This window comes from Gavia stellata, chromosome 7 (assembly GCF_030936135.1).
Source record: "Gavia stellata isolate bGavSte3 chromosome 7, bGavSte3.hap2, whole genome shotgun sequence".
NCBI lineage: Eukaryota > Metazoa > Chordata > Aves > Gaviiformes > Gaviidae > Gavia > Gavia stellata.
In genome coordinates this window covers 33,217,614-33,238,987 of record NC_082600.1, presented here as the reverse complement: position 1 = coordinate 33,238,987, position 21,374 = coordinate 33,217,614, and the positions used below count along the sequence as shown (strand labels likewise).

The 21,374-nt window shown below is 34.9% G+C and overlaps 1 protein-coding gene across 3 annotated transcripts in view; it reads right to left on the bottom strand.

Annotated features, from left to right (window-relative positions):
- The window catches only part of NOVA1 (NOVA alternative splicing regulator 1), a 157,094-nt gene that overhangs the window by 60,376 nt on the left and 75,344 nt on the right, over nt 1-21,374 (bottom strand). The window lies entirely within an intron of this gene.

Genomic DNA, 21,374 nt, shown 5'->3' with positions numbered 1-21,374 from the left:
AGTCTTCCACAAATTAGAGCCAATCTCAGTTAAAAAAAGCATGGAAAAGATTGAAGCAAATATGCTGCCATACCCAAAAGAAGCAGAGCTATGGGTGTGGCAAGTAAGAATTGTGAAAAACTGCTTCCCACCTTAGTCCTTGCATAAACACAGCTTTTTAGTCTAGGATGATACAAACACAGAAAGCTGTTTGCTGCATTCTAAAGTACAGATGTTATCAGTATTATCACATACAGTTTATTAGTATCTGCAGTAAGTTGACGTAATGACAAGAAAGTAATTTACAGTTGAAACTCTCATGATTTCAACTGCACAAGTGCAGTACCTAGTGTATCAACATAATTACTTTGTTACCTTATCAAAACAATCTCTCAAATATTATTTAAATGCAGATTGAAACAAAAAGATTACCAGATGCTTTCAAAGACCACAGCCCCTTGACATTGAGAGAACTGACTTACAAATGCTAATACCTCCTTAAAAATCTTGATTTTTGTAAAAACCTCCTTCAAATTGTCAAATTTCACAGTTGATTTTAAGCTGGTAATTGTACCAGCAGGCAGCCAGGCTACAGCAATATATGACAATAAATCTATGGATTTATGACTGCCACCCACTGCTACCGACTGCTCTGCAACTACGGGCTGTAATCAGAAGAAAAATAATTAAAACACACATGAAGGGAGAAAAGGAAGGAAAAGAAAGGAAAATTGTTAATTAAAAAAATGTACCTTACTTCATTAATCCAACAGAAATGAAAGCACAACCAGCCCCTAGTAGCCAAAAATTCCAGCTGCTTCTTCAAAAATAAAGATCAAACTTCACAAAATAAAGTAAGGTTTTAACTTAAGAATCTAACTAAATATCTATCAATCAATCAAAACTTGCTTCTCTTAATTGTGTTCCACCAACCTTAGCTTCCTTTGAAAGTCAAGTAAGTAACAGCAGGCAATAGCAGCAGGTGAGAAGGAACAGGCAATGGCAGCAGGTGAGATTAGCCATAGATGTCATATGCTGTCTGGCTGAATGCATCAACACAGGTTTCAAAAACCTGCTATTGATTTAGACTCACTAAAATCAGTCTACTAAAACCACTACAAAACCTTTTTTTTTCCCATTGAGAATATGTCTCTTTAGAAGGCAGAAATCAGTGGATTACCTGCTACCTTTTATAACACCATCCACATTTGTATGGTGTTAAATTTTCTAATATTACACGCACAACGTATAACCTAATTGCATTTAACAAAGACAAAGAGCTGTGGAGAGAAAATTAGCTATACTCATTTATGATTTCAGACAAAACTTTTTACAAAGAATATCAATAACATTGTTCCAGATCACTTATCCATTGAAATACTTATTTAGAAAATTTAGGCAATAGTTGATGACAATTAATAACTCTTCTCTGAATCACCATTTCTTTTTTTAAAAATTATCATAAAGTTATCAGTGCTTACTAAATATCATGAAAAATTAAGAAAATAAAAGCAGAATAGTAAATATTTTAAAGACAACCGCCATCTTTAAACCTCAGGACCAGTGAATATAGCTTACGCTTACACTCATACACTGAGTAAAAGTATGTCCATGTATTAAACTTTTTTACAAGCACAAATGCATTAGCATCAAGTTAGCTATTGAATTTCCTTGCCAGCATGAGAAGAGTATATATGCATTTACATAAACACAGTAAGTTAAAAAAAAATCTTTAAAATAATTACCCAGAAAAAAAAACCAGGGCATAACAACAAAGCAACAACTACTATCAATTTATGCAACAGAACTATTCTGCTCCTCCAAGTGCCTGAGACTCTAGGGACAGGATTTTAAGAGCAGTTACATTTGTACAGTAACTGATGCGTTCAGTTTGCCTCACAACAGTGATTAAAATGGCTCAGAGAAAGAGTTATCATGCTGAATGTAGTTAATCATGAAGGATTAGGCAAGCTGGCTTACAAAATTCTGGCTTTTCCCATCATATGAAATTACTTTTAAAAATTAAAACTATACAATCTGATTCCAACAGCTATTGACAGTCCTCAATTGTCACTAACTTTACCATGAGATGTAGGCATCCACATGAACAGACCAGGAATGAAAACCACTGACCTAGTCTTACAGTAAATTTATACCCCATCTCCATGATGGCAATAGTTTTATGCCTCATTAACCACAGGTTGGTTGGTTTGTTTGTTTAAGTGGCTTTTTTTAAATCAACCATAGTTTTTACAAAACTATTTCTAAAGCTGTTTCTACAGTAACAGTAATTTTTAAAGAGAGACACAATTACATTTTTGTTTGTTTGGTACATTACATTATAAGCAGACCAAGAGTAATTACTAAAACCAACAGTAATGATTCTTCTCATATTTCTTTTTCTTTTTGTCTTTGAAACACTGTACAGTTTATGCTAAGAAACACAGAAAATATTTGAGTATAATTCTTACCAGAATGCATTTAAAAAATCTAACCAGGTTTCTTATGTTACAATTATTTTTAAAATAGTTCACTTTTGGTAACTGTCTTTTCATAAAGGTACTTGCCAGAAATATACAGATTATTACTGTGGGATTCCTTTCAAAGCCCTCTTATTCTAATTCAATACTATTAATTTTATTTATACTGTGTTTATTGCTCTCAGCCATGATATACAGCATCTGTCAATATTAAATTACAGCTGGATAGTTTATCAGTTTATTTGCAATACCAATTTGTAGAATTTCATCTATCTTAACCTCTATGTCCTATTCTCTCCTAACAAACATCAGCACTTCTAGATTAAAACACCAAAACCACTTCACCTAAATAAAGAATAAAGAAATATATTTTTGAATGAGGATTTCACTAGGGTTATAATAGAAAATGAACCTCAAAGTTAGAAAGAATTACATTTCAAAATAGAATAAAAATGGATCATAAATACCATCATAAAACAGCATATTTTTTTTGTCCTGATTAAGTACAAACAATATCTTAGCTCTTGGCAAACAGGCTGTTAGCAGTGGATTGTTGCACTGTGGATGTAGTAATCTGTATTTACTACTTAAAGGAGTGCAGTGAATGAAAACAGGAACTGAGGAGAGCTTTACATTTTGCAGATTACTGGAAATAATCAGACCATTGGTGAGTTTATGAATAATAAAATGCAAAAATCCAGTAATTCTGTGTGTAGGTGCAGACATTGAAGGTTCTGATGGACATGTGGAAGGAGACTAAAATTGGACAAACAGCTAAATCAGTTATTACCCCAGTTGCACACAACCCCCTTCTGACAGATGCTGCTGCCCCCGAAACAGCGGCATCTGATCAGATTAGAAATGAACTCCTGAACCTTCAGTTTTCAGCCTGACATATCAGGATCAACCAAAATTGGAACTGGATTACCTTAATATGCTGGGCTGAAACCTGTGGTAGTTCAGGAGCTGATTTGTGAGTGAATCATATATGTTCCTGTCTTGAGGACACAAAAGTCCATTGCCAGGGCTGTAGGCAGTAACAGCTTCAGCTGTCTAATTTTTAACCCCTGGCCACATGTCTGTCAGAGCCTTAACGTGTGAGAAACATTATAAATGCACGATTAGAGTAAACACTAGAAATACAAGAATTACCACAGTGGTTAAAATTAGTGGTCTACCAAATCTGGTACCCTGATCCCAGAGATGGTTAGTGGCAAACATTTAGAAGGAAAGCACACAAAGAAACCTTGTGTTAGGTATATAGGAATTATGATCAATTTTAATTTCATATTCTTTTACTATTGTTTACCTAGCCAAGGTAGCTTAGTCAGATCCCTCTCTACACACTTTTAAACACTCATCATCTCACCAACAAAACACGAGCATTCTTTGACTTCGGCACATCTGTATATGATAACAAAGACTTTGGAGCTTTCTGCAAAACAATATAAAATCCAAATTATCACCTGTCTGACACAGGCTAAGTCTCAAGAACAACACTTGGCTAATGACAACTTTGGAGAGATTCAGAATTAGATAAAACTTTGTTGAGAAACTAGTTAGTAAAAACTGTGGCACAAAAGCTCTGTATGTAAGCAGAACCAAAATTTAAATTACAGAAACACTACTGATGTTCAAGTATGGGTTTTTTTATTTTTTTCTACTCTTTTAATTTTGTTACATTAGATACAATGCAAGCTATTATTAAAATTCCTTTAACTTAAGAAAGATTATTCAAAGTTTACGGCTGTGTACTCCACCATCCTCCTTTATCCTAGTACCTCTTCATTTCTGTTTATTTTATTCTTACTTTAGTTTTGGAAAGCATTAACCCTAGTATCTTAATTATTCAGCTAACACTACGAAATATATCTGAAACTGGACTTTTGTCAGGGTAAGAAATGTCTTTAAACCTCCAAAGTGTTCTTGTGAAATGAACGTCAGGACCAGCGAATACAGCTTATGCTTACACTCGTACACTGAGTAAAAGTATGTCCATAGCAACAGTCATTTTTCAAAGCAGAATGAATTTAAGGAGTGCCCTGACAAAGAAAAGACTGTAAAGGGTCAGATTTTGTAGAAAGAGTTTCAATGGTCTAAACAACAAATTCATTCCCTGTCTGATATTATCTCTAAGCCTATTCATAGCAGTTAACGGGTGTGAACTAACTACTATAGCATATGTTTCCTGTTGTGCTGCCTTTTGTTCATGTCCAACCTTATCTATAGCATATAAACAATAAGTGACTCTTGCAACCATTCATTCATTTAAAAAAAAAACCAAACACAACTTTGTACAACTGTATTTAGTTTTAAAATCATAGATAAAAGCCTGTATTTAATAGCAACATATTTGTCCCAGTTTATGGTAATAGCTATTCTTCCTGATCTCTCAGAAATATATCTGAGCAGCTCTGCTCTGGAAGAAAACACAGTAGCTAAAAACCACCTAAAAATATCTTCATTTTCACAGAAGTATGATTCTACAGTTCTCCATCTATTGGCATTCAACCAAACAGGTAGTTTTAAATCATATCAGTAAATTAAAGAAATGCAATCTGATTAGTGCAATATGCTCAAGTGATTCACAGTGAACACAGACCTCATGCATGCCCTAGTTTCCTTGAATGGACCAAGGTATTAATTTCTTTTTAAAGGAACAGTGATTTTTTTTTTTCTTCCAGACAAGAAAAAAACAGTAAAAACTGGTAACAATCAGCAAACTGTATTTTCTCATTGCTCTCTAAGAGAGCAGTGGGGTTGTGGAGTTTGTTTTGTTTTTAACAGATATGGTTCTACTTGAATCAGTATTATTTTCAGATGTCTCAGTGGAGCTGAGCTGATGACCTTTATATTGTTTTTAAAAACAGAGCACACTCATGATAATTTTGGATTAATAAGACTTAGGTTTTAAACAGTGGGCTTCTGAATTGTTTCTAACCTTTAAGCTTCAACATCAGGGTACACTGTAGAGTGAGTCATACCAGCATTCTAAAAATACATATTGAACTCAAACATACTGAATTTTTGCCAATAACACATTATTCACATATGTTGAAACTTACTTTCTGGATAAACTAGAGCTCTTTTCCACATCAACACAGGATTAATTATCAATCACTGCTCTAGTTTAATGTCTTAAAATTCTAGGGTTCTGGGAAAGATCTTTTCTGGACTGGTTTTATGATTTAAGTGCAATTATTCCAAATTGCTTTAGGGGAGGTCAGAATCAGGATCTATTTAGCAGTATGGCCAAGAGCCTTTTTTTCCTTGCTCAAAAGATGTGTCCTACTAAAAATGTAAGAACTGCTCAAAATCATGAAGCTGGTATCATTTAGCTCTACAGTTCCCTAAGCACAATGGGGGAGATATATGCATGGTCCACATGAACACTTTGTAAGTGAGAGGAATCCAGTCATACTGAATTTAATGTACTTGGTATTACTTGGGGCAGAGAATAGGAGCAGAAACACTATTATCTAAATAAATCATTTGTATGTATCTGCCACTGGATGATGGAAAATAATGCACGGGAGATGTTCTAATTCCAATGGCAATGAATAAAGTGAAAAATGAAGTTAATATTATAAAGGAAAATTTTAAGCTTCTCAAACTCTTATCAGGTAGAGTCCATAGTATCAACAAGATATGTTTAGAAAACACTAAATCCTTGTTTAAGATAAAAAGCACTTTTAGAAACTAATTTTAAACCTGAAATTTAGTATTTTAATTCAAAAACTGAAAATTGTAATTCAGTTTAAAGCTCCACTTAATATAAATGCAGACAAATTTACCTGAGGTTTAAAATTAAACTGAGCTCACTTAATTGGGCTACACTGAAAACATCCCTCCATGCCAATTAGCTATTAGTGAGTTTTAAGCTCTTCAAAACAAGTATCTGGAAAAACAAGGGAGTCAAATTCTCCAAGACAATTCAAACGGTATCGCAGCTGAACAAATCTGGAAATATATCAAGGTATAAAACCTGCTCTTCTTTGGTTGCTGATGAGCACGTGGAAAAGCCATGTCAAGTGAATTACTTCTCTGATAGCTCCAACCAGCAACCAAAAAGTCAGTCATAAAAGACCAAGTGGCAAAATCAAGTTGCCTCAACAGAAGAGTACTTCACTTACTCCATTTCATTTCTCCAGTTCATCAGCCATTTTTCAACATAGCGAAAGATCATACTAGTGTGATGTCATGCTGCAGAATGAATAATTGCATGATGAAACTAAAAATTTCAAGAAGTAATTTTAGTATTGCAAAAGGAGCCTCAAAAAACCCCCAACCAACCGATTAGTTTTCATGTATTTAGCAATTTTGCTCATACATATGCAAATGTAGATTAAAAAAACTCATCTAATCAGCTATGCTAAGGATTTTAACTGTACTCAACATGTGACTTTGTCTCACCTGCATTAACTTTCTAGGTTGAATCCCCAATTTTTGTTTCATTTCTGCAACTGGTAAGTACAGGATAAGGTTGACGCATCTGGCTTCCTCGTATTTTTCGTGTTTTTATGCTTTATTAAATTAGTCAAGTGCCTATCTAGGTTTTTAAGTTTATTCAAGTGTGCAACCACCTTTTAAAAAACTACTATATTCATATTATGTTATATAATTGCCATGTCTTGAATTATTTTCAAGAGACATTGAAATTATTTCAAAATGAGTATATTAAAAAGGGGAATTTTAACTGCCATGAACAATAAATAGACTGAAACCATATTAATACAATACATGAAACCCAGGTCTCTAATATTTTGGTGTCTTCATTCAATAAACAGGTCACCACACAACTAAGTGGGATTTGCTGGATAATTAAGCACATAACTATATAAAATACAGTCTTTAGGGAGAGAAAAGAAAGCTCACTCTTGCTGTTAAATGGTTATTAATTGTTCACTGAGGACAAGAAGTTAGTTAAATCCAATATGTTCTATTTTTTTAATGTTATTACATACACAACTTTTAACCAGATATAAATGCTTTTATTTCTCTTGTATATTTTCCTGAGAAACTTCAAGTTATTTACTGAACTGTCAATACAGGTATTATTAACAGGATGTAAAACCCTTTTTATTAATAAAGTAATGTATTCCTCTAGAATGGTAAGGCAAACACAGTTAATACTATTTCAATTGAAATATTCCAGTTTTGCAAACATGAGTATTAAAATCCTAGTTAAAAATGCAAATCTCTGTTAGTTTCTGTAATTGTATTTCTTTTCAAATTCCTGTTCTAGTTGTGTCATTCTTTTCACATCATCTTGTCTCAAACTAGGTTACCATCAAGATATTTCAATTTTTTTAGGTTCACAAAAGAGTTATCTATTGTTTGAGCTCCAATAGCCACTACTAGTGATAGTAGACTACCATCCATTCATATCTATGGGTATGTAAGAAACATACATTTTGTCCACGGACTTCATAGCTCTTTGCTGCCACTGTAGCAACATAGTACTTCAGCACTGGAATTTGGGAAGTGCACAGTGTAGTTTCACACTGTTTTGTCCTCACGTCCTGAGCACTTTCTCTGCTCCTCCCACATAACAGAATTCTTTCCATCCCCTGCAATCCTGCATGCCCCACTGCACTGTCCCAGGCTCCCCAGCTCATTCTGAACATCACCTTCCCCAGATAAGCCTTACTTTGCACACAGTCTCTTCCTTTCCTATACAGCATTGATCTAATGGTGAGGATCAAAGGTCAGTGGAGGGAAAATGAACCTCCCTGGTCCTTACTTCCGTGGCCAAAACCATAGACTCGTGGTAGACATGAACAGACACTGCAGGGGAAACAGTATTTTGCTGTAGCTATAATGGTCTAAGGACACAGACAGGCCAAGGGTAGGGGAATTTTTTTTTGCCATTGGATCAGCTGGTATGGTTGGGGAAAAAAAAGGTAAAGGTTGTCTAAAATAGAGTTTGCCCTGCTGCTTCTAGAGAACAGTCTTTTCAATTCAGGTAGTATTAGGACTGAACATCTGAACTGGAAAAATCTAGCTGAACTGCTAGGCTCAAGTCCAGCTGGAGGGCAGTAACTCATGGTCTATGTAACCTAGGGATCAGTACAGGAGCCAGTATCCACCTTCATTAACAGAGAAATGAGGAAACAGAAATTTCATGAAGGTCAACAAAATGCAGTGCAAAGTCCTGCACCTGGGGAGAAAACACCCCATGCATCATCAGTACAGGTTGGGAGTCGACAAGTTGGAAAGCAGCTTTGCAGAACAGGCCCTGCAGTTCTGGTGGACACCAAACTGACCTTGAGCCAGCAATACACCCTTGCAGCAAAGCAGCACAATGGCATCCTGAGCTGCATTAAGAGCCTCACTAGCATCTTGTCAACGTGTATAAATACCTGGTGGGAGAAAATAAAGAAGATGAACCCAGACTCTTTTTAGTTGTATCCAGTGAAAGGACAAGAGGCAATGGGCACAAACTGAAACAGGAAATTCTATTTAAACATAAGAAAAAGCTTTTTCAGTGTAACGGTGATAGAACCCAGGAACTGGCTGCTCAAAGAGGTTTTGCAGTCTTCATGAGTGGATATACTCAAAACCTGACACGATGCTGTTCTAGCTGACGCTGTTTTGAGCAGCAGCCTTAGACTAAATGATCTCTAGATGTCCTTTCCAACCTCAACTATTCTGTGATTCTGTATGATGACAGAAAAATACAATAATTTTGTAGCCAAAGTAACATGTATCTGATGGCCATATGTTAACTTAGCTTTTTTATAAGATTTATAATAGACAAATTTTAACAAAAATACATTTTCTATATGTATATATCTGCCAAATTTCAAGCTCCCCCTCCTAAAAATGTAACTGAAATGGAAATGTGTCTCACTCAACAGCTGTATGGGGTTTTTTTCCTCTCTAAAATGGCTATAACAAAGTAAAAGAACTTTTCAAAATATACGCTATATCCTGTATGTACAGGAAAGGAAATTTCATTCTAAGGTTCTAATTAAGTTGCTGATAATACAGACTTTGAGGATAATTGAGAAGTATCTTTCTGATCATGACTATTTTTAAGATATAGTAACAAACCATATAGCTTGATGGTTTGCGTGAAGAACAACTAAACATCTTTAAGATTGCAAAGTATCCAAAGCAAAGCTTTAACTACATAAAAATAGTAGTTAAGAGCATGAAGAAAATCACATTCTTAACCACTGCAACTACGCCAAGAAAATCCTCTGTGCACAGAGTCTTAATGACATGCATTACATCATTTGGGAAGATCATTTAACTGTAAGAGTTCAGTGAGAGACCTACAGGATTCTTTTCCCAGTATATACTCCATACACTGGAACTTTGTACATTGGCGTGTATTTGAATCAGGTCACTCAGAGCTAACTTGAGTACAACTAACAATGTGCTTGCATTAATATATCAGCTCAGGCAGGCTCATTAGCCCTGTTAAAACAAACACACTAAGTTGTAAGAATGTTTTTAATCAATATCAACAGCCATTCTTAAAGGGGAGATACAGGTGCCTACCATTCAATTAGGTTTGTTCATGTTAGACACTAAGAAGAAAGAAAAGTGTAATTGTTTATTACACTTTTCCCATTTTCTAATCAGTGCTGATAAACGTAAGCCCAAACACAGGTGGCAGGTGTTTCTGGAAGTTACTTATGGCCAGAGTCAGAAAAACCATAAGCAACTAACAGCAGCATCTTTAAACAGGCAGTGCTGAGCTGCTGAGCAGTCTTAATGCAAAATAATTGCTCCACCCATAATTAAAAATGAAACCCTCCTTCTTACATTCCTCTGAAACTGTAGTCATTAGTAGCTGTCCGTAAAGTAAAACTGAATGCTTACCATTATCATACCAAGCACAATTCCCTGAAATTGCATAAAACATACCCTCTTGTTTAGGAGCATGAACTGCATACCAAGTCCCTCCTATCCTAACCAAATCCATGTGTACTAAAGAGCAGGCCTGAGCTCTAAAGTAAGTACTCAAGACCTGGCAATGCCACTGTTAATGATTTAAAAGGCCTAATAATCCTCACATTACTCCTCTACCTTCAGAGATTAAAACTTAATTTAGGGATTTATGTATCAATTTAAGGCATTTAAAGATTCTACTACGAGTGAAGCAATATTTTTCAAACAATAGACATAATTTTAGAATTTCATTGATGTTGAATTTTCAATTCAAACCTAAGGAAAAATTCCCTGGAAGTATAAAAATAACAAGTGTTTAATCTGTTGTTTAAGATTCCAACATTCAGATTTTACTGCTATTCATACTTCCCTATGCAGCTTCACCAAATTTGAAAATGTCCTCAATTAATGAACTTCCCATGCATTTATTCAAATTTATCAGGTATCTACTAATTGAGGACTGACTCCCATGAGGATAATTACCAAACTGCATCTGAAATCAAGACAGCACAATTATGTAGCCACCTCTGAATAAACATATGTATTAATATCTTTCTTAACAAAAAAAGTAAATATGCAACCAATATGTTAAAACCTACTAAATAATGTGTAGGTTTTAACAAGCAGTGAGCAACTCAGTTCAGAACTCAACTTCTAAAAGCCTGTTCGTCCCAAATCACATCTAGCTGCTCTCTTAACATTTGATTATACAGAAAAAGGAAAAGAATGAATCGGTTACCTTCCCTCAGAAAGACCTGACTTCTCACAGTTACATCCTCAGTATTGGCCAAAACTCCTTCCCATTCCAGTTCTGCATTGAAATTTTTTTTAACAGAAGTAGGTGTATTTAAATTTATCTTAGACTGATGTCCATAAAGCAATAGAGTAATGAATTACGGCAATTATCTTGTGATGTGGAACAGAACTGAAATTTCAGGTTGCTAGATTTTTACACTGAATAAATATGAAAATACTTTAATATAGAAACATTCTTCATTCAAAAGCATAACATATAATTTCTCCAAATAAAAAGACACATAGTACCTTCAGAACCACCACAGGATAGAATGTTTTGTGTATAAATCAGTGGGGTAGGACCTATTCCAAACCACCTCCCAGTATAACAACAGCAACAAAGTCCCTGCGTACCCACTACTTTCAAGATACTTTCATTATTTTGTTCTATATTACAAAAATACAAAGACAGTATTTCAAGGATAAACTGTCTAGTCTTTCATGTGTCAAGAAACTGTGCAGCCACCTTCATGCACGCAGCTGCTCTGTCACATTTTCTTTCAGCACACATCCCACAGACATTCAAAGTCATCCTAACAGTAACTAGCGTTAAGTGGGAGTTCAGTAGCTCTAGGAGAAGCAGCAATTATGTTTATCATGGCTCAGGACTAGCTTCCCGCTTTTGAAACCCTGCTTCCTGTTTGTGCACATGAAACACTAATCTTTTCCCACCACCTGCACGGCAATTCTGCTGCTCCTCAATGGGATTCCCACAGCGTATAAGTGCCATATCACCATACCGACAATGATCATGCTGCAGGTCTGAATGGATTCAACTTCTGACATACCTTGCTTTTGGAAATTTCTACAAATGGTGAGTATAGTAACCTACATGAGCATATTTTAAAAGAAAGGGCTGTTTAATCCAAATGGCAAGGATACAATATGACAGATGAAAAAAATTCTCAACACAGAAAGTCTGTGCAATCTAACTTAAAAGTCAGACAGACTAATTTATTCAACACACCTATAACTGCAGAAAAACACACAGCAAACTACTCCCTCCTCCAACACGTATTTAGATGGAATTTTATTTTTGGTCACGCGAAGGTTCTTTGTTCCAGTTTCCTGCCTAATTTCCCTTTTTCCTGTGCCAAGGCAAGCAGTTAAAGTCAGGATGATCAGAAATAAACTTTAGAAGCAGATGTTACCACACAGTTTGTTACATACTGGTAAACAGGGTGATCATGTGTTTTCTTGACTATATGCAGTTAAGTCCTACTGGAATTAATCCTAAGTGATCATAAAGCAAAACAGAAAAACTAAAGCAAAAAAAAAAATCATAAATACTGCCATTAACTCTCACATCTATGGATTTAGTCCATAATCTCTAGCCATTTTCCTTTAATAATTAGCTGTTGCAAAAAAGGATTTTAATGTAATATTAATTTTGTGCAATTAAAAGAAGTTAAAATTTCTTACAGCAGCTTTTATATGCTCATGTAGCAGGCTATTTTAATAATTGGTTGCAATAGCAAATATTTGTTACACTAATTAAACAACAGAATTCAAAAACAGACCTATGTTACTAAGAAGTTGGGCTTTTTGGAATTTCTGGAATAGCATGCATTAAATTTCAAGTATGACTCCCAATAAATGCACAATTTCCCTGCCTCTAGCCCCACTCATTTTATCTCCTAATGACTACTAACAGAAACTAAAATACAGGGCACTGCACCATCTATGCACAGCTACAAAATGTGTAAATTCAGGTTTCCAATTGCAAATTTTGTTCCTTGTAGACTTAATAACTTTGCTGCATCTGTAAAATTTAAAAATATGTCAACTTTCATGCTGTCCACCTGAATTCAAAAATACCCTCCGATAAGTATTGCCTCTGCATCTTCTGTTAGATGTGTTTGTCTAATTCCTCCCCTATGAGACATGGTAGAAATTTTCAGTTTATTGCATGTTTGGCATATTACATTTTCCTGAAACAGTTATGGTTGGAATGGGAGAGAAGACAGTTGCCTGCCTGCTATATACTCTGTTTCAGAAGGAACCTTCTGGTGGGAGAGGGCAATTGCACCTTTTCAGACCCAGAACAGTCTGCACTTGAAATGATTGGACTAGAAAGCAAAACAACCAGAAAAAATCCATCCTATAATCTCATAGTGAACAAGGACGTAGGTTCATTTTCTACTTGTTTTTTCTAACATGTTTCTGCCTTCAGGTCTATCTTACCTCTATTTAAACTACTAACTATTCAAATTCATTATTTTCTGCTATTAAAAAAAAAAAGAAAAATGTAAGACTAGAATCCCAGAGTGTATCTTCTATCGCATGCAATTACGGGGGTGGGGTGGAGGGGAGGGGAGGCTATATAGCGTTATATCATTCTGAGAATAAAGTATTTCCTAGCAAACAGATAGGGAGGTACAGCCAGGGATGGACTGGGTCCATAATCCATTCTGCTCCATGGGGAACACCCCTTCTTTCTCCTGCCCGTATCAGGTGTTTTGGCTGCCTCTTTTACAGCAGCACAAGTATTCCTGTGGCTGCAAAATTAATTAGATAAGCTCAATGATCAGCTTGCAAACTAATCCTCCTAACTCCAGTAAAAAAAATAAATAATAATTTTCAAATGGATGAGCGAGCTGATGAGACCTACTGCAAAGCTGGACAAATGTTATCGCTGATGCAAAGAAAGGACTGAAACGCATGGCTTGGGGCAAGACTACCTTTTTGGCAGTGACATTTAAATTAATGTCAGAGGACCATGAAACCACACCACTAAGCCTCAGGGGGCAAAAACCTCAGTTTCAGTTCTTTAATTTAGGTGTTCTTCATGTTTCTCTCTCAGAAGGATGAAGTGTTAATTACTATTCTAACCAGCCCCACTTGAACTCACTCAATGTCTCACCTACCTGAAAGAGAAGAAAGCAATAAAGATTATTCAATATTCTATTTATACTTGGAGTGGAGTGAATCTCATCCATACTGCATCATTAAAAATCTTATTTGAAAATATAAAATGGAATTGATCAAGAAAGCTCTTGCAACAGCATAGAAGGAGAGCTTCTCTGGTTTGCGGGCATATTCCAGTGACGCACTAGGAATATGTCATTTCAACAGAGTATGCCTGAGTCTGATTCGTAACAGTAGGTGGAACAGTAGGTAGGCCTTTTGGAACTGCAGAAAAAAGTAATAAATTCTAAGTTACTGTGCATGTTCAATATTGCACTTAACCTCATTTGTAGGGAAATCAGATTATTAGAGATGCAGATCGTCTTCAACAGTTTTAAGTTATTCTGATACTGAACTTAGGAACGTTACAGAATAAGTAAACAGACAATTTTTGTAAAATATGTTGAATATGAAGTATAAAAAGCTGTACTATTGCTAAAAAGGTAGGAAGATAAAATTATAATACCTTAAAAGCCACGCTTGCACTTACACTTGAGAGAATTATTTGAGAATTTTTACAGAAAAGTATATTCAGTTAGGTTTTCACACAATTAAATAAATAATAATAGAAAACCTCACAGAATCCTCTCGTTCCTTTGAAGCACAGTGCAAGAAACAGAATTACCATGGAAACAACACGCACAAAACTGTGATAAAACATAGGAGAAATGCCACTGCTTCTCAGCAATGAAGGAAAAATACTGTCAAGGAGTCACAGTAACTAATGTCCTCAGTCTTTCAAACATTTATTCACGTGAGTACATGTTATTCAAATGAGTCCTCCCCTCTAAACTCGTTGTGACTCAATTTGAAAAAAAAAAAACAAACCCCAACAAAAAAAACACCCAAAAAAGATTCAAAATACACATGACTTCTTAGTAATTACTATGTAACTGCCAAACACTGTGCTGGACTCAGATGTTCATCATACATCTGTTTCTATTTATAGCATTGTGTTTTTCACAACATGTATATATAACACAGAACCGCAGAATGGTTGAGGTTGGAAGGGACCTCTGGAGATCACCTAGTCCAACCCCCTGCTCAAGCAGGATCAGCTACAGCAGGCTGCCCGTTTCAGTGCTATCTTTGTTTTTAAAAATGAGACCTTGTTAGCTTCCGAATGAGATATTTTGTTAGTTATTTTAAAGGTGAAGTCTTCAAAAAAACCCCACCACTTGTACAACAAAAGAATTAATCTTACTTTAAATTGCAATTTCCATTTACATAGTATCCCTGAGAACAAAAACACCGGGGTGGGGGGGGGGGTAGGGGGGGTGGGGTGGTGGTGGTGGAAGTTAAAGTTCATTTTGAGGAAAATCATTTACATTTTTAGTAAGTCATGTTTAACTCCTGTAATGCTATTTTCACCTTCCTGGAATCATTTTTCTGTAACGTAAAAATGTATCTGTCACTTCTAAAATGAAGCTGTTATAAAATGAAGAATTGTACACTGATACATTATTAAAAATAAAATAGAAATTTAACTCTTTTTTCTTGATTTTTGTTTTCTATTCTCCTAGGCAAATGAATACTGTGGATAAATCTTTAAACCACACATCCAGGCTGCATTTACATTTCAATATTTTTGGGCAAAATCCCAAACCTGCAATATTTTCTGCTTAATGTATACAACCAAAGTAATTCTGAAAGTCTGCATTCTCATGGTGTAGTTCTGAATCAGCCTCCTCTTCACTTTAATTCTTCTGTGGTGGTTTTCTTCCTTTTCTTTACTGTACCAAATGAAATATTTTCACTGTGTAATTTTTTTTGTCTTACCATCCTGGCCTTTTATTCCCAGTCATGAACACTCACTCATTTACTGATCCCATGAGCACCTGTGTATTCATTCCAATTTTGTCCTTTTATGCTTTGAAAGAACTTAGAAGACACAAAATTAACATCTTAACATGTACTAAATATCTGCATTACCATAATTCTTACTACCTGATAATGTGTCCTTTTATGACATCTGTCATGGCTAACTTATGCATAAACGCTTGTCTAAAATAATCTTCTCATGTCTTACTGTCTTCTCTTCCCACCTACTCCACAATCATTCACCTGTATTTTGTTTAGAAGTTAAATTGAGAATTCAGTGGAGCCAATTTTACCACAACTGTCTTTGGAATGTCCTGCTCTAGTTGGGACTTGAGGCACTATCACAACATGAATAAGCAGTATCAGGTATTTTCTTAAAATGGGTCAAGGAATTGTACCCTTGCTTTAGAGCCTCTTGTTACTGATTTGTGTCAACAAATCCCCAAACATCAGCATTTCTCCACTTAGATTAAATTGTAAGGAATGTTTGAATGGATAAGCACTGCTAAAGGCATAATCCAAAACAGAACTCTTCTAATGAGTTCAGTGGACTCTGCATTGCAAACAGTATGTCTAACTACAGACTGTTAATCACTACACTTAATAACAAAACCAGATAATAAACCCCACAACCACTGTGCTAAGAGATTAAGTTTAAATCAAATTACTCTTGAATTATTTAGTACTAAAATTATTTTTTTCATACTGGCGCTGAAAGCGCTTGTGCTATACCTTCATATCATATATTCCCACTGTGAAGCAACTCATGTAACCCTTGCAGCTTCTTTCATAACCAAATCAATGGGCAAGGCAGGATTATAGCAAAGGTTATTGACACCAAAAATAAAACCAGCTTGTATACCAGGATAACATTCCCTCTTACAGGTAACTGTACACTCTTCTCATTTTTTAGTTAAAAAATATATACCTATGATAAACATCTTGTCTAAGAGATTCAATAAAACTGTCCATTAGCAAAAAAATACAAAACAACAGTGTAAAATCAGAGAAGAATACTGAATGATCATAGTTATTACAGTTACCCTCACTTGCATAGCAACATTTATATGCATACATAGACATACACACACACACACATATATATGTATAAAAGTGGAATAATATTTTTTTTTCCTTTTTCAAAGTAAATAAATAGCTTTTTCCTATTACAAGAACTGCCAGTTTTGGAAGGAGGAAAAATCATTCACAATCACTATTTAAATACGGTATCTATGAGATCAGGTGAAAAACTGAAATCAGCTAATGATTACACATTTTAACGCTGAGCATAAATGAAGCTTTTCATTAATAGGCAGGATTGAAATTTATATAAAACAAACAAAATGTAGTGCGTTCCCCCTTTCATCCTATACTTTGTCATCAATAAAGAAAAGATGTATTGGTAAGAAACTTTGACCATGGTTCTAATTACAGAATCTTCCTGTACTGATTTGAACTGGCAAATATCTTCACTAAAAATAAGCTACAAAAACATCTAAACTTAAATTCTAAATTGTAATACACAAATGCATTTTGCATGCACAGACAAATGTCAGCTTAATTTGAACAAAAATAATAGAAAACCCAAAAAGTCTAGTATCTCTGTGTTATAGTAAAGACCTACCAGAGAAAGTTTTTACTACCCAGATAAAGAGCAGCTGCTATGCAAGGATTTGAAATCAAAACACATGAAGATTCTACTAGAAACAGGAATGGAAAACCACAACCATCCTGATACAGGGCCAAGTAAAGCAATAAATCAGACTTAGGTCAAACCACACTCTAGAGAGTTTTAATTTATACCATAAACAGAAACAAAGTTTAACAGATTTTGGCTTATGCCAAGTACTTTGATCTTTCAAAAAAGCTACAAACATAGATCTAAAAACATTTAATATTGTTTCATAAAATAATGAAACATCATATTAAATGACTATACATAAAAGCCACTCTAGTTTGCTTTTTATAAATTAAAACAATATATTCTAGCTGAAGTTCTTCTAAAAGCTGTGGGTACACAGAATTTCCAACAATTATTTTTAAGAATATAATCAAAACTGTAGAAAAATAAGTCTTCCTTTGGCAGACAGTAGTTACAGTGGAAAACATGAGTCCATGTTACTTCATCTTTCAAACTAATTCTCAGCCTCACTATTTTCAACATAGAAAAATACACTGAATTTTATAATCACAGCACAGATGATTCTGGTTTTATAACAAGATTATTCAGGAAAAGTCAAGCAAATATGAAACTTGGAGAAAAATTCTGCTGAAAGCATTACTCTAGGATTTTTATGGTCTTAAGATAGTTTTTTCATTATTTAATTTCATTTATGTTTCTGAAAATGTAATGCCAACTGTGGCATCTTTAAGTATTCTTTAAGTATTCTTTTGGATGAGATTTTCCTCCCAAACAATCACTAATACCTACTGTAGCCGGGAAGACAGAAAAGCAGACAGGTGAGAATGTTAAGGTCAGCCTGTCCTGAGTGGCAAAGTTCAAACTGTGCAACAACCTACGCTGCTGTGTTACAATGTATGAAATACAGCGTTAAGGAAACAGGATGAAATACACATAATTAACCTTTAGTGGTTATATCCAACAATGCTGACAATATAGCCATTAAAAAAACAAATCAATACTGCAATCATACAGCAATATGGTCAAACTGTTTTAATATTACGACTCTGACTAGTGTCCCTAAGTCAATTTTAGTGGTTTTCACTACATAATTTGTTTTGGTTTCACTCTGAATTTTGTTTATAGGAAAACATCATAATAATAGTTTCTCACTCACAAACATTTTATTACAAACCACAGAGGAACACTCTTTCCTACGACAAAGAAAAAAACAAACATAAATGAGCAGCCCATATTCTTCTAGTTAAAAGGCCTGCATAAGACTTCAGTCCTCACTACAATTAAAGGTCTGTGCTTAATTTCAAGATGACATCTCAAAGTAAAATTTCTTTAAATGACAGTAGTAGCTTACCATAAATGCCAGCTCTACAACCCCACTGGGATTTTCTTCTACTAGTTGCTGACAAGCAAAAAACTTAAGAGCCCTGGTTTCAACTGCGGCTTTGCATTAAGATAACTACCTCAGTAATAAAAAATTAAAATATATATATATAAAAAATCATCTGACAGTGGCAGTTTTCTAGATTTTCTCGATACTTTTCTAGATTTCCTCCCATATAACTAAACATAGGAAATTACAACCAAAAGATACTTCAGCCGTTTAGTGCTTTAGTATCTTAAATATAAATGGGGAAGATGAGTCTAGGACATGAGTGAAGGCAGTATCTCAGAGTGGCAAACTGTCAGTTGGGGAGGGATTAACTCATTTAAGACTTGTCAATAATGACAAGGTTTTTTTTGCAACACTATTTTGCAATAGGACAATGAACATAAATTATCAGTAAGGAAAATGCGAACACAGAAACTTAAGGAATTCCTTAATACTCAACTTGCGTGCACACTGGATATCATCCCTTTTTCAGTAAAAAAAGTTGTAGCATGCTAAAGTGTCCTGTTGTAGAAGCCAAGGATTCCTAAATGTACTATATAGACAAAGTCACTAGCAAGTGGAAAAAAATGTTTGTAAAGTTCAGACACACATCTGCGTAACTGTGTTACTAATGATGAGAATGAAACATGGATGTACAACACATATCCAATGCTTGTATACCTTTTGTCCTCAAGAGTTGGTAAAGAAAATCAAAGACCTGACTTTCCTTTGGAAAGAATGGGATTACATGGAATCTGGTTAGCTGAGTATAGACCTACTTAACCTACTCAATTGGACAGGAGGAAACATGCAGAAATTAAGACAAGCAGATAGACAATGACATTTGGAACCCTTACCCATGAGAGCTAGTGGAGTAACAGTTATGAAACACAGACATACTGGTCACAAGTTACTGGAAAGCAGCTGAGATACTCATTCAGAACTTGGAGCTAATGTATTTTAGCTGCTCACATCCTTACAGGCAAATACATAAACAGTAGAGAAAATGAGGCAAAAGAAAATTGGGCAAAGATAAGCTCCTAGAGCTTGAGCTTCTCCTGAGTTTCTTCCAGCGTATTACACATAAAAATAAAGATCAATAAAGTAGTCTAAAAGCCTTCTTTGTAATCTGTCGGAAGTTATTCTTCTCCTGACTTAAACATATTTCACTGCCTTGATCAGGAACAAAACCAGTATAATGTCTAAACCAGCCATTTCCTGTTGGAACCAAGAACACGATGTGTGTTCACAAGCCACTGAAGATTTAAAAGAAAAAGAAGTCCAGATCAGCATTTAGGTTTCAGGCTAAAACAAACATAAAACATCATAGCTCCCAATTCCATATAATTTAATTTCCTTTTATAGCATCTCTCATTTAGTGTTCTTATTACACAACACACTAGAAATGGCAGCAAGTTCTATGTAGCTTTCCACACTTGAAAGTGAATACTGGGAGGTGAAAGCGTTTAAGGGGAGAGAATGTTTTCATAGAATAATAAAGCTTTAGCTTACAGAATGCATCTGCCACAACACAGACACTCATGGGGTGGTATGTGTCTTCTCGTTCACCTATTACACCTGTTATAGGTTTAGAATAGAATAGAACAGAATAGAATAGGTATGACTGAACATAAAGATTAATTTAGGAAAGATTCTAAAACTCAAGAACAAGAACAATCCTCCAACACTCTACCTCTCAAAAATGGGTAGGAGGGAATGTTTAAAAAACAATGCAATTATTTGGGCTTATCAACAGAGGAGTTTCTACAGACAAAAAGAAAACAAGGCTCTATAGAACTACTTAAGATACGACAACATATATTGCATTTTATAGCATATTGTGACAGGTTCATACATGGGAAATCGTGGTATTCAGAACAAAGGGTTACGTATGAATGAGAAAACATTTAAATTTTCAGCACAGTATCATTTAATACTTTTACAGAACTGAAGAATGTTGTGACAGCTTTATTTTCTTCAGTCCTGACAAACCTCTTTCACCCTGACCACATGCTAGTGGTTTACACTTTAGAAGCCAGAATGACACCAAAACCAAAATGAACCTGTCCTTTTCTTTTAAAAAAAAAAACCAAAACAGAAAACCCAAGTTATCTAGACAGAAATTACTGAATGCCCCAAAAGAACTCCTATTAGTAGTGATATATATAGTATAGCTTTAAATTACATCTACATTATTTTTAGTATTGGAAAGCTTGCATTTAGAACAGATTACACGCTCTAATGATTCTTCAGCTTCAGAATCTGATGAACAACTTGACAAGTCATTGGGAAAAATGAAGCACAACGATTTCACTGTGATGAATAAGCTTAATGTTATTGAGATTGCTATGTCTCCAGTAAAGACAAGGTCTGGAAATCAGTATATAGATTACAGATATTATTACAGTATGACATGTACTGAGAAATTCAGAAGCTGTCACCAGTAGTGTAGTGAATGATTTGAGGTTCCTCTTAAAGG